This window comes from Scardinius erythrophthalmus, assembly GCF_964197995.2.
Source record: "Scardinius erythrophthalmus genome assembly, chromosome: 24".
NCBI classification, from domain to species: Eukaryota; Metazoa; Chordata; class Actinopteri; order Cypriniformes; family Leuciscidae; genus Scardinius; species Scardinius erythrophthalmus.
In genome coordinates, this window is record NC_138244.1 from 24,425,292 (window position 1) to 24,440,960 (window position 15,669).

A 15,669-nucleotide genomic window follows, 5' to 3' on the forward strand; every position below is an offset into this window, starting at 1 on the left:
AGATGCCATTCTTCTTATGATGTAACGAGTACATCAGGATTTATGGGAAGTGATTCCGGTTCCAGCTGACCTAATCTATGCAGCCTAACATTGAATTATAGAAGTCTTTAATGTATTATGTGAATGCAAGGTCAAAGAGATGTGTCTTTAATCTTGCTTTGAACTGACAGAGTGTGTCTACTTCCCGGACAATGTTAGGAAGACTGTTCCAAAGTTTTGGTGCTAAATAGGAGAAGGATCTACCGCCAGCAGTCGATTTTGATATTCTAGGTATTATCAACTGGCCGGAATTTTGAGATCGCAATAGACGTGAAGGACTATAATGCATTAAGAGCTCGCTCAAGTACTGCGGAGCTAAACCATTTAGTGCTTTGTAAGTAATCAGCAATATTTAAAAATTTATGCGATGTTTAATAGGCAGCCAGTGCAGTTTTGACAGAACCGGGCTAATATGGTCATACTTCCTGGTTCTGGTAAGAACTCGAGCTGCTGCGTTTTGGACCAGCTGGAGTTTGTTTATTAAGCGTGCAGGACAACCACCCAGTAGAGCATTACAATAATCTAGCCTAAAGGTCATGAACGCATGAACTAATTGTTCCGCATTTGTCAATGAGAGCATATGGCATAATTCAGATATATTTTTAAGATGGAAAAATGCGGTTTTACAGATACTAGACACGTGACTTTCAAAGATTGGTATCAAAGAGCACAGCCAGGTTCCTAACCGATGATGAAGACTCTACAGAGCAGCCATCAAGTGTTAGACAGTATTCTAGGTTATTACGTGAGAAGTTTTTTGTCCAATAATTAGAATCTCTGTTTTTTCAGAATTAAGTAATAGGAAATTACGAGTCATCCAATTTTTTAAATCAGCTATGCATTCCGTTAATTTTGTGAATTGGTAAGTTTCGTTAGGTTTTGAAGAAATATAGAGCTGAGTATTGTCAGCATAACAGTGAAAGCTAATGCCATGTTTCCTAATGATATCTCCTAATGGTAGCATGTACAGAGTGAACTGCAGCGGTCCTAGTACTGAGCCTTGTGGTACGCCATACTGAACTTGTGATCGATAAGACATCTCTTCATTTACTGCTACAAACTGATAACGGTCAGATAAGTATGATTTAAACCATGCTAGTGCAATTCCACTAATGCCAACATAATTTTCGAGTCTATTTAAAAGAATGTTGTGGTCGATAGTGTCAAATGAGTAACACTAATAGAGAGACACAACCACGATCAGATGATAAGAGCAAATCATTTGTGACTCTAATGAGAGCTGTCTCAGTACTATGGTACGGTCTAAATCCGGACTGGAAATCTTCGCAGATATAATTTCTTTCAAGAAAGGAACACAGTTGTGAAGACACTGCTTTTTCTAGTATCTTTGACAGATAAGCTAGATTCGAGATCGGCCTGTAATTGACTAATTCTGTAGGATCAAGTTGCGTTTTTTTAACAAGCGGTTTAATCATAGCCAGCTTAAAGGTTTTTGGTATGTATCCTAGAGACAAAGATGAATTAATGATATTAAGAAGAGGATCTATGACCTCTGGAAGTATTTCTTTCAGTAGCTTAGTCGGTATAGGGTCTAACATACATGTTGTAGATTTACGTAGATGATTTAACGAGTTTAGTAAATTCTTCCTCTCTTATAGCAACGAAAGAATAACATTTTTCCTCCGGGAGACTACAATGCACTGCCTGATGCGATACTGTAGTAGACGGTTGCATAGTTATAATTTTCTCCCTGATATTATCAATCTTATAAGTGAAGAAGTTCATAAAGTCATTACTGCTGTGTTGCTTGGAAAATTCTGGGCTTGAAGCTTTCTTTTTCGTTAGTTTAGCCACCGTTTCAAATAAATACCTAGGATTATGTTTATTTTCTTCTAATAGGTTTGAAAAATAAGCAGATCTAGCAGCTTTTAAGGCCTCTGTAAGCAATCGAGCTCTCTTTCCATGAAATGCGAAATACCTCTAATTTTGTTTTCTTCCAGTTGCGCTCCATTTTTCTGGCTGCTCTCTTAAGGGTCTGAGTGTGCTCGTTGTACCACGGTGTGCACAATGCACAATGTCTGTGCAAGTAGGCTCACTGGGGGAAACGCATACTTGCGTGGGCCTGCAAATCCATCCCTAAGATCCCCTTGGTCAGAGAGGACCAGTGGCAGTGGGACGAGTACGGAGTGGCAAACAGGTGTACCTGTGCGGCTCCAAAGCGTCTCCAGATTAGCTGGACTGCCTGGGGATAGAGTCTCCATTCTCCCGGAAGCATAGGCTGTCACAAGAGCTCGTTGGCTGCACGACTGAGCATGCCTGGAATATGAACAGCATGAAAGTGACCTCAGATGTTTCTGACTCCAAAGAAAGAGATGGTTGGTGAGTTGCGACATGTGACGGGAGTGTAGACCTCCTTTGTGATTGATGTACGTAGCGGTCGCAGTGCTGTCTGTACAGACCAGTACGTGCTTGCTTTGAAGCGGCCCAGAGCAAGCCGTACTGCTAGCAACTTAAAGGGTTAGTTCACCCAAAAATGAAAATTATGTCATTAATGACTCACCCTCATGTCGTTCCAAGCCCGTAAGACCTCCGTTCATCTTCGGAACACAGTTTAAGATATTTTAGATTTTGTTCGAGAGCTTTCTGTTCCTCCATTGAAAGTCAATGGACATGTCACTGTTCACGTCCAGAAAGGCAATTCATAGATGCCACCTACGTCACTACAAATAGAACGCCGCCATATTTGCGACCGACTCGCCCGGTATGGCCGCCCAAACTGCCCATTTGAATGAGAGAGAGAGACAGAGATACCTGGAGAAAATTTCTATTTTAGGCTCCGATCCTTATTTTTTACCCCCAGTTTTCTTTAGTCCATTATTATCTGCCCCAGGCTTGCCCCAATTGGCCTTTCATGATATAGAAATACTTAAGTCATAGAGCTTCATGACGCGCGTTCATGAGAGTCGAGGCGATGTCATGAATGAATCTATGAATCTGCAGCTGTTCGGCTGGCATGAATGAATCTATCTAATCCGTCCATCAGCACAGCCAGAAACATCAGCCGAATATCATAAAAGACTGCCATATCTGTCCGAAAAAACAGATGTTCAATTACAGAGAGAAGGTTTAATACACACAAATATCGAAATGAAAGAATCTTTCGAGTCGAATCTTTTTGAATGATTCGGCTGCGATTAAAAGCTATCAAGAGGTAAGCTCCGACTTAAATTGCAGTTTGTTCGTCACATAAAGCTATCATATGAATAAATAACGATATTAATATAACGGACGAGTCGTATTAGATCACTTTTATGATACTTTTGTGATGTTTTTTTGTCTTTTTTTTTTTTTGCGTGACAGCCCCCAGTAGGCTAATGTTACTCATTCACTTTCATTACATCGACAAGAAGAGTCTCCATTACATATACAAAAATGTCCCTTTGTCTTCCACGGAAAGTAAACTTAAGGATTTGCACATGAAGGTGAGTAAATGACGGCAGAATTATCATTTTTGGAAGAACTAGTCCTTTAATATGCATTACAAGGCTGAGATTATGCATCGTCTGCAGAGCTAACGTTACTTACACAAAATAACATCTAAAGCGCATGTGACGAAGACAATATCTTTATGAACTTAAGAAAAATATTTATTAGATTTAGGTAGGTATTAACTAACAGACAGACAGTTATATTCAAAACAACCCCAAATCTTACTAACTTACCATGATAAAGTGCATTTAAACAGATCCAACAATAAAATGAAGACAAAACATTATCTGTCGATATCTGTCTAATGTTGGCCACTGAGAGTATAATGGAAATATAATTAACCACAAACCAACATGAGACTTCAAGTCTTTTAAATAAATGATTCTCTCTTCTTTAGGTATATAATAAAATAACAGTTCAGGGTTCCTTTTTCGGCTGTTGTTGCAGCCAACTGCACAACATATTGCAGGCATTACTGAGACCGCCGCGGTCGCAAAGATGGCGGCGCAAAGCTACAGTGACGTCATGTGAATCGAATGAATACAGACATCATCAATGTAGTCCATGTGACATCAGTGGCTCAATCTTAAGTTTATCAAGCGACGAGCATACTTTTTGTGCGCAAAAAGTAAACACAAATAATGACTTTATGCCACTATTAATTTCCTTCTCTCTGTGCCTCACGTGAGTTCGCGTAGTGTAATAGCGCAGCGCTCTGTGTTGTACGTCACACGTAGGCTCACTATTGGCCGACACTGATCATGTGTGATGCGTGTGACGTACAACACAGACGCGCTGCGCTATTACACTACGCGAACTCACTCGAGGCACAGAGAGAAGGAAATGAATAGTGGCATAAAGTCGTTATTTTTGTTTACTTTTTGCGCACAAAAAGTATTCCCGTCGCTTGATAAACTTAAGATTGAGCCACTGATGTCACATGGACTACTTTGATGATGTCTGTATTGCCTTTCTGGACGTGAACAGTGACATGTCCATTGACTTTCAATGGAGGAACAGAAAGCTCTCGAACAAAATCTAAAATATCTTAAACTGTTCCGAAGATGAACGGAGGTCTTATGGGCTTGGAACGACATGAGGGTGAGTCATAATGACATAATTTTCATTTTTGGGTGAACTAACCCTTTAAGGCAGTTGATGCGTCAATGCAGTCGGGGTCCTGTCCAAACGCAGAGGCTGTATGCCCGTTGTACGTGGCTCAGCAGCTGGTGGTGGAGGTATCTGTTGAGACAACAGCAGAGACAGTTCTAGGGGAACTCCTGCCCGAAGAAATTAAGGGTCTGACTAAGGGCTGAAGGTTTGGCAACAGGCCAGGGTGATTGTACCCGGTGCGAGCCGTGTTGCCACGCCCATCTCGGATCTCGGCCGTGAAGCCAGTGCTGAAGTGGCCTCATGTGAAGCAATCCGAGCGGCATTACTGCGGCTGCGGATGCCATATTACCCAGGAGCCTCTGAAATAGTTTCAGTGGAGCCGCCGTCCTGCCCTTGAGTCCAAACTTGACAGGGTCAGAACTACCCTCATGCAGCTCTTTGAGTGCCTTGGCCTGGTATACTTGCAGGAGGGCCATGGCATGCAGGGCAGAGTACTACAGTTTTTAATGTAAGTACATAGTAGTTAAAGACAGATAATATAAACTGGGACCACATCTTGAGTTTTTCAGTGCAAGAAAATTTTATTACTGACCTAGAAATAGAGCAATATCATAAATATTGAATCCCAGATATATTTTCTACACAGTGAGATACACGTGTGTTTGAGCTTACCTGGAGACTAATGATCACTCAATCTGTATTATAAAAATAGACAAATTAAAAAACAAATAAATAAATACATGTGTATGATATAATATTACAATCTAGTCCATATTCAATATTAAAAATAGTGCACTATTCATTTAGCCATTACTTTTGTTCTCAATGTCCATGAAATTTCTTTCCAAGATATCTATCATGTCATAATCACCCAGTTTCTCTTTTCCTTTCTAGGAATGATGCTCATATAAACCCTTGATTTGTTGCTGGCAGTCTGAACTATATCATATAAAGAACAAAAGGTAACATTAAACATAGATTAATTGTTATTTATATGTTGGTCTTAATGGTGTTTTTTATGCTATGTTTTGTAAAAACTAATTTTATGCTTTCTAATGACTTGAGTAAATTAGACTTTTCATATTGTTATATATATATATATATATATATATATATATATATATATATATATATATATATATATATATATATATATATATATATATATATATATTTATTTTGTTTATTATAACAAATATTCTTGCTTTGAAAACAGGAAATACTTTAAAATAATAGTCAGACTGTTTAATGAGAAATGTGATTTATTGTGTGCCAGATTATTAACATGTCAATTACTTTTTTCTTACCTACATATGTTCTCCCCTGATGACAACCACAAACATCAATATGATCAGCACTCATCACAGCTTCTACAATAACATCTGGAGCTCTGTTTTTTCTGTGTCCTTTTGTCTTTTCGCAATAATAACCAAGACAAAAAGTTCCCACTACAGATCACTTTTTTTCAGCCTGTTCTGAATCGCACATGACTGCTCTTGGTAGAATTCAAAAGCAGCGACCGCTTACCTCTGTTATATTCTCTACTACAATTTTTCCTATAATATTTCACATGTGCTTTATATTAGTTAGCAAGTAAGTTTTAATGTGTTTTTGATTTATTCACCATAGCTACTGATTGTGTTGTGTTGTAGGCTTAAATATATTGAATATCATGATAAGACTACATTGATACATTCTTCCTAATACGAGATGAAGTGCAAGAAATATATTAATTGTAACAGGCCAAAACAAGCACTGTTAAGGAGGTCCAAACTGGAAATAAAATTTTAAGTTTGTGAAAAATGTATGAACAAAGTAAAATCAAATAATTACTTTTAAAATTACTTAATTATACTGTTATAATAAGTATTAAATAATTCTTAATTATAAAAATAGTTATTTTATACCTTATATATTATTTTATGAAATTTTACACAATGCAATTGGTTTGCAATAACTGCTACAATCTGTTCTTTTTATATTTTTATGCATGTTACTGCATGAGGCAACACTATAGTGTCATAACTTATTGTATTTAGATTTGTACATTGATAAGAAGAATGTGTTATTACAACAAAATTCCCCCTTAATTGTGAACTGAACATCATTAGTCAACAAACAAACGCACATCATTTAACTGCATTTAGTTCATAAACTCCCAAGTTCACTGATGTAAATGTAAATAGTTCAACAGCTTACAGAAACCACTTTAGTAAAGATATGTCAGGCTACAGGATTTAAAGGAAACTAAGGTTGGGTTGTTTCCTCAAACACCTGCTGAAAATGTACCTTCATTACATTCTTTGGATGATTGACACATGCACCAAATTCAGTAGTGTTCTATAGTGTTCTACGGATGGCCATAAAGGGTCATAACTGTGACCTGATCCAGTCAATTAAACCTTAACAAATCTTTTCTTAAGTCATCTGAAATGTCTCTTCATCATGTTGAAATAGAATGACATTATTTAGCAGGTTATACAATTTTGTCAAATCTGACCTGACCTGTTTGGAACTCTTTATCAAAGCCTTATTATCAAGAAAGTTCACATATTATTTGCTTTTCCTATCAATGACCTTGATTGTTTAAACCCTTGATTATATAAAGATACAATATAATTTATATAACATTTATTTGAACACTTTGATGTGGTGTCAATGACTGACACTGGGGGTCGCACCTGTGAGCCCCAAACACCTCTGATACTTTGAGAAAAGGCCAATGAGAATTGGCAAATGGAATTTGTTTGCCACTCCACTGGACATACGGATATAAAAGTGAGATGGCATGTATCACTCATTCAGGTTTGTGCTGGGGAGCCGAGTGAGTGTCATCTATACACAAGCTCAATCCATCTATCCGATGGAAAGGAAGTAAATTGCTGGTGTGACGGCGCATTGCAGTGGTCTTTCTCATGGTCCAAAAGTACAGAGTTCCCCTTTGCGCTTCAGCAAGCCTGAAAGATCAGTTTTCTCTAAAAGAGCAAGCACAGATGTAGAGTGTTTTTTTAAAGATGCCTTTCCGCTTGTGTGGTTCTGGTTGCTGTCGATATCTCTGGTCTTCGGACAGCCACAATCTTTGTGTCGCGTGTCTTTGTGAAAACACGCTGAGACCGCTTTCGTGGATGGCTCATGTCCTCATTGCGAGAACATGACCATGGCAGCGTTGCCATCGTGACTCTCTTTTCTGGTTAGAGAGAGAGTTTCCTCAGTTGCTTGTCCAGGTCCTTCTGCGATGAACAAGGTTGCAGCATTGCAACCATTGTTGCTCCTGGATAAATTTGACGGTGTGTCACATGGCACACCTGATTTCTCATTCAGGGCTCTGGACGAGGTACAAATATCGATAGGACTCGGCTGGACTTCCACCCTCAGGTGCAGAAGCTCAGTGTGAGTCTGATGCAGAGTTGGCAGCCATGCTTTTCTAGACTGCCACGGCTGGATGATTGGTTTCTGGGTTCAGGGTGTACGGGATGTTCCACAGGTGGGGTGTGTGGTTGCTATGCACAGCTGTGAGAGTCCCTGTGTTACGAAGGACTACACAGCTTGCGTGGGGTGTTGCGTAGGTTATAATGTTGCAAGTACACTTGTCACCTGCATCAGCACCACCAAAACCTCGTAACACGGTAGAGATGCGCGGATCAGCTGCAATGTCACCCGAATCCGCAGCCAAAAACAACTCATCCACTCGCCACCCACCAACACCAAAAATTTTCTCTGATTTAGATATCCACACCCGACCCGCACCCGATGGTCAAATTACAATTATTCATGTTACACGGGATGTAAGACCTTCAACAGTGGACTCGGCGACGCTAGAGAGCTGATGAGCATCTCTAATGGTTAAATACACTGAGGAATGCTGCTTTTAAATGAACATTTATTTAAAACAAATTTAAATTTTCTTAATGTCATAAATACAGGATTAATAACCGCGATCCGCGCATCACTAGAATACGGTTCAGGTGTTGTAGCGATTTCCCCGAGGGACCCATAGTGTCAGTCATCTGCACCACGTCGAAGTGACTGACAGATAGGGAACATCTCGGTTACTATTGTATCCTTTGTTCACTGATGGAGGGAACGAGATGTGGAGTCCCTCTTGCCACAACTCCTCAGCATAAACCTGAATGAGTGATGCATGCCGTCTCCCTTTTATATCCGTATGTCCAGGGGCGTGGCATCCAAATTCCCCTCACCAATTCTCATTGGCCTTTTTGCAAAGTATCAGAGGTGTTTGGGACTCACAAGTGCGACCCCCTAGTACGTCTCGTTCCCTCCCTCAGGGAACGAAGGTTACAATAGTAGCCGAGATGTTCTTGGGTGAGTCAGCCAAAAGTCAGCTGAGATTATCAAAGCCTAGCAACAAATAGACTTATTATTATTTTTATTATTATGATCATTATTAATAGTAGTATTAGTAGTATTCAGTTGTCACAGTGGTACCAAAACAGTTGTATTTAAATATGTAAAATATTTAGAATATTTGTAGACTTTGAATAGTAATATACAGTAGACGAACCATCAGGTTTAATGGTGATTAATGTGGTGTTAAATTAACAATTAACTGAATTCCACTTTATCCATACATTTGATGAAGACAAACAAATATTGTTCCATCCTTCCAAAATATTTATGTGTTTCTACAAATATGGGCACTTGTTGTGCTGTGGACACTTTAAAAAAATAAACTCTCTTTAAACACACTCTTCATAATTACACATTTCATTTGTACACTATCAATGTCCAATTCTCCTGTGATTTTTATATAAATAATATAAAATGTAACATCTGATTTTTTTTTCTTCTGAAACATCACAAACTTCAAGAAAAAAAGATCAACTGTTAAGGCTACTTTCATTTTGTATCCTAAATGTAATCATATTTTTGCACTTGTTGCACAGAATTGTTGATTGTGGTATTATGCCTCAACAAGGGACAGTATAGTAATCTGTGAAAAAGATTATATAAATCATTTTCACACAATAAAAATGGTTTGTAATTTCAATCATTTGTATTTTGCTCTGTGTTTGGATATTTTTTTAATGTAAATGTTCATATTTTATGATTTCTAAGCTCTGGGAAAAGCATAAAACAAAAATATTATTATAATATAAACGTATGTATGTATGTGTCACAGGAATCCTCCCCACCAGCCATCACAACCTCCAAACCTGGTGTACATTCAAGCTCAAACCGCACAAGGTTTTGCTTCTGTTTCCGGGTTGAACGATGTTTCCTGGAAACGGTGTGCAACGGGGTATGCTTTTTGTTTGGTGGGTGTGTCAAAAATGTCAGCCCAATCAGCAGCAACATGTATATAAACCACGCGGTATTAAAGAGACAGCTCGCGCAATGGGTCCAAATAAAGTCATTTACAAATGTGTCCGCAGAAGCTAGGTATACACAACAATGGAAGATATTAGAAGACATGTTTGTCGTAAGAGTTTTATAGTAAAAATATAGCATATCAAGAGTGATCAGCAATAATGATAAGCCTAATACTCACAATAAAAATAATAAGGTAACATAGATCATAACACAGTCTTGAAGGTAAGAAGTGGATCATCATTCTCCTGAAATGTTTGTCTTTTCATCCTGAAATGCGAGACAAATTTTGGATCACAATAATTAGGATCCACAGTTTCCACAAATCCCTTCACTCGATTGGGATGTTCTAATCTCTTTTATTCTGGACGGCAAGGGCAGAGACTGTAACATCATGCGTATTTTGCAGCATTATACACGTATTTATACCGATATCATCAGGCTCTGACATTTTTTCAAAAAGAACACAAAGAATGGCCTTCTCAGCTGCCATATAGTTTCAACTCTTGCGTCATCAGAACAGGGTGTTCAACCTACCACCGTTTCCATTTAAAAAACGTTTTGCAACTTTTTGTCGGGGCTGAACGCAGTCCTGATCACCCAGCTCCACCCATTCGATCCTAGTCTCAGCCTCAGGCATCATGCCCACAGACTGTTGGCTGAACGTCTGATGCATATGGCACACTTTTCTGGAAACACTTCAGGAGTTTCGAAGTCGCGATCTGATTGGTTGAAATCTACAGGATGTCCGGGAGACGTGACTGTCGCATTCTTTATCGGTCTGCCTGGAAACAAATGTCATTACGCCAAAACCCCTCGTGGAAGAAGAAAGCCTTTGTGTTTACAATTGTGACAATGATCAACAATCAACTAAACGCTGTATTTTCAAAAGTATGTGAAGTTCGCGGCTCCATTGATGCAGTAAACTTGCACAAGGTTCTTGAATGAATAATTTATTAGATGCACGCCGGTCTATTATTGTAGGGACATCGACATTATATGTCACGCCCCTAAATATGACACGGCACAAAACAAACTGTGATTCTGCCATCAGTCTGAGGTCTGGCTATGCTAGACTAATCCGAGCCCAATCACCCGAATTCTAACGCAATGCACCTGCACCAGCTCATTACCTCACCCTTCTTAAACCATCACTCTCCACACTGTCAGTCTGGTCTCGTTGTTGCTACTTACGCTTCAACTCACCTGACTACCTACCTGATACCCATTGACCCGTTTTGCCCATCTTCAGTCAGCCTTCTTCTGCCATCCGTCATCTGTCTCCTTCACCCAGCGCTTCATACTCTCATCTCTCTCTGCAAAACAGGAAAGCACAATCAATGTCATGCTAATGTAAGTGTCTGCAATCTCTCTGACTGTCTCATATTGATCATAAATCCAAGCTTGCTTCTTCATTGCTCCAAACCTGCAAATAATTTTTACAGCTTGTTGAATTACCTGTGTTGTCTCCTTCTGTTGGTAACAGTATGTGTGTATGTGTGTGTGTGTGTGTGTGTGTGTGTGTGTGTGTATGTATGTATTAAAGCTGGGACCGAGATGGGTCTTGTGCATGTTGCCCACTTAGGTCCCACCTAGTACCAAGTGCAATCCTACATGAAATTCATCTGGGCAATTAACATGGGGCCATTATGTAACCCGCAGACAATGGGGCCTACATGGAGCCCATTTTTCAGCCCATTTCATACCCATATGGGCCCACATATAAATGTTGGCTGGGTATATATATAATTTTGGTCACACTTTAGTTAAGGGTCTAATTCTCACTATTAACTAACAATTAACTACAACTTTTGCCTCAGTAAACTCCTAATTACTGCTTGTTAATAGTTAGTAAGGTAGTTGATAAGTTTAGGTTTGAGGTAGGATTAAGGGATGTAGAATATGATCATGCAGTAATATGTGCTTTATAAGTAATAAACAGCAAATTTCCAAGTAATATGCATGCTAATAAGTAACTAGTTAATAGTGAGAATTGGACCATATACTAAAGTGTTACCATCATTTTAATACACAAGCCAATCAGAGTATTTTAGACAGACCATATATGTTTATATGACCATGCATGAGAATAATCCTAAATAATCATCAAATAATAATACATTTATTTGTGTAGTGCTTTTCATAGTATACATATTTTCAAAGCAGAATTGTAACTATCAGCATTGGTTGCAAATAACAAGGAGTGGAGGATCTAATTGCAGCAGTTTAACGTTTAATAACAAAGAAATTCAAAACAAAATACTTGAACAAAATTTGAACACAAATTAACTGGAACAGAACAACCATCACACATCGACGAGGACAGACAATGATTTGAAAGAAACACAGGGTTTATATGACCAGACAAACTAATCAACTTAATGATTAACAGATGCATGAATTAATCAAACAATGAAAAACAATGGAAACAAACTGAAAACCAGAGCTGTGCTTTTCATGCCCTTCCCCCTTTTTTATTCCCTTTCTTCTGTCTCGTTCACTCGGAAGTACGTCATTGCTTACGTTAAATAAAATGCCCTTAACCCTTGATCACAAGGAATCCGCAATGGAGCTGATTTATTATTTACAGTTTTTTTTTTCTTATGAATTGGTTTTACGCACCATTCTATAGGTCTGTATGTATGCTTGGGATGTTGGAGAAAATATAAAAAAATACACAAATGAAAATTACAACAATACAACAAACCATAACAGTCATCTTAAGGTAACTTAATGTCAAAATAACTCCAGTATCATACACTATAGTTTTGTGGGGTGAGGGTAAATTAAGTGCCACCAGTTGTGATGTCACAATCATGTTGCATTGTGGTCTATGGTTCTACCTGAAGTGTACATGTTGGGTAGACTCTGTCCCTCTGGTGGTAGGGATTTCCCCAAGGGGAAGTTCTTAGGGAAGTTTGCAAGTGTATGTCTAAAAGTGGAGTTAAATACAGCCCAGGAGGACACAGAGCTAAAACACGTGACAAACCCTGCACCCAAAACAGAAACAAACCCAGATAATCCCTTACAGTAACACAGTGCAGGGATTTTCTCTTGAATTTTTTTTAAATGAAGGGGTGCAACATAACTTATAGTATTAGTGTTAATATCATTGCTTCACATTCAAGAATAAACACTAAATTAACTTTTAGTTTTAAATTAACTAATTAATTTTTTGGATAAAATTAACAGTAACATTACATGAATTGTTTTACAGTCAGGATTGTCCAACGGCAAATAGAGATCTCTAGTAACAACTTTTAAAACAAACTTCTAGAAGACTTTCTAAACACCTCATTTGTGTATTGTGTTATATATTTGTATGATACTGATTTTTTTTTTATTTTAGATGTTCTTTTAGGATCTTCTGAAAAATAACACTAGAATTGTTAGAAAGTGAGGTATCACATTCATAAGGTTCAAAAGAAATATGAGACTTCCTCGATGCCACTACACACTTCACTACACTGATATTTATTTATATGCTTGGAATTCAGTGTCATAAATTGTCATTAAATTCAAGCCAAGAATTCATGCTGGCAGGTATGTTGACTCTGGCTCTTCTTTTACATTTCTGCTGGAACATTAGGTCAGACGCAGGCATAAGAAGACAAACTGTGGAGTCTCATCAAGCTGGAAGACCATCTGAAACCAGCTGAGACCAGCAATTGTTGGGAAGTGTTTTTTTTTCCTCAACAAGGAAGAGTTATGATCCATCTTTAAACTACATTGGCAATAATCTGTGTTTGTGAACCCTTTAAAAATATCTACATTTCTACATTGGTTGCTTATAAAATGTAGTCTGGTCTTCATCTAAGTAACAATTATAGACTGACACAATCTGACTGGCACACTGGACAAAGTAAGCAGTCATCCTCCAAAGATCACTCTAAGAACACAATGTGTAATCCTAAAAGAGGCGAGAAAGAACACAAAGATAACAGCAAAAGACTACAAACAGAAAAAAATCAAACTGCAGAATTCGTTGTTCATTTTTCCACTATCAGAAAAACACTGAAAGGAGAACACATATGGAAACTGTTGCTGTCTAGCATTTCTCATATGTTTGGCCAAGACCACCTGATGTCCCACAAATCAACTGGGAAAATGTTTTGTGCACAGTTGAGAAAAAATAACACTGTACACCAACACCAAAGCCTCATCCCAACTGTTAAACATGGCGGAAGGGGCATCAGCGTTTAGAGCTGCTTTGCTACCTCAGGGTCTGACGCTTCACAATCACTGAAAGAACAATGAACTCAAAAGTGTATAAACACATTTTACAGGTAAATGCCAAGACAGCAGTCCATTACTTCAAGCTTTAGAGAGGCTGTGTGATGCAACATGACAATGATCCAAAGCAAACAAGCAATCAACAACGAAAGAATGGCTGAAAAAGAAGAAAATGTGTTTACCTGAGGCCAGTTGAGATGTTGTGGTAAAAAGGGCTGTGCTATCAATTCACAGTACAACTGCTACTAAAGGAGTTACTCAATAGTGCACTTACTTTGTCCAGCCTATATCAACAATCACTCAATGTCTTCAATACAATTTTTAAAAGTATAACTGTTTGTTTGTTCTAACAGGTCTTTTGTGTATCAACATTAATAAGAAAATCAGTCAATGTGCTGACCAAATTTTGTCTGAAAAAGAAACCCCGGTCTTATTATTTTATTGTCTCTTACAAGATAATATTTTATTGTCACTGGAATTTTGGGTTACAAAACAGATTTTAATGGACATGTGAAATGCAGGTTTAATCATTTGGTGTGTCACTGATGTGTCAGTAAGTCAGAAGTGTTTATCTAAATCTACCATGCTGAGTCACTTTGTCTGGTCATTGCTCTACACAGAGGGGACAGCCCAAAAATACACATTGGTGAACACAACACTATTGCAATTCAAGACATATACAATCAGAGACTATAAATGAACAAGAACATTGACCTTCTTAGAACATTTCAAGATGAAGTAACAAACCTGTGATTCACAATCGGTTTCATGTTTGCTTTTTTTTGCTTTTTTTTCTAATAAAACATAATTGATTCCCTTGAGACTATGTGATGTTTTAGGCTACATGATGTTTTACTTTGAACACCTGGCACTCATTTACTCCCTAAACAGACCAATATCAACTGCTGTCACATTACCAAACCACAGTAAAGTGCTAGAGCACATGCCATGCTCTGACTGGATTAAAATTTGAAAGCATTTTCCGTCAGGTGACAACTGATACCAGTCACAGTTTAAAGGCTTGTGCAGAGGGATCCCAATGTCCTTATAAAAAGCACTTAACATTTAAGTATTGGGTTGATCTTTTTTTTTTTAAGACAACTGACAATGAATGAACAAGATTTCTGACTGATCTTGTTATAAGTGTATTTAATTTATAGAAATACAACTTCGTCTTGAAATTTCAGAAAACATGCCAATTTCACATGCACAGTAAAAAGTTTTGTAGGTGTAAACTAATGTAAGAGAGTAGCGTAACACACATCCAAGCGTTGACAAGACTCGACAACAATGAACAGACACAAGGGAACTTAAATACAGGTGCAAAGCTGACAGTGATGAAGACTCAAATCAGGACACCATGACAACAAACTCGCTGGAAATAGTGCAAACAGGAAAACAGAGCCAAACTGAGTGAACTGTGACAAATATAATATAATATAATATAATATAATATAATATAATATAATATAATATAATATAATATAATATAATATAATATAATAT

The 15,669-nt window shown here is 37.9% G+C and overlaps 1 protein-coding gene across 1 annotated transcript in view; it reads left to right on the forward strand.

The window, feature by feature from the left end:
* ccdc136a (coiled-coil domain containing 136a) overlaps nucleotides 1–6,407 on the forward strand; it is a 29,965-nt gene extending 23,558 nt beyond the window's left edge. The window contains exons 9-10 of the mRNA XM_081355963.1: nucleotides 5,497–5,564; nucleotides 5,958–6,407. The gene's annotated coding sequence lies outside the window, so the exon portion shown is untranslated. The remainder of the gene's footprint in view (nucleotides 1–5,496; nucleotides 5,565–5,957) is intronic.
* The last annotated feature ends 9,262 nt before the right edge of the window (nucleotides 6,408–15,669 follow it).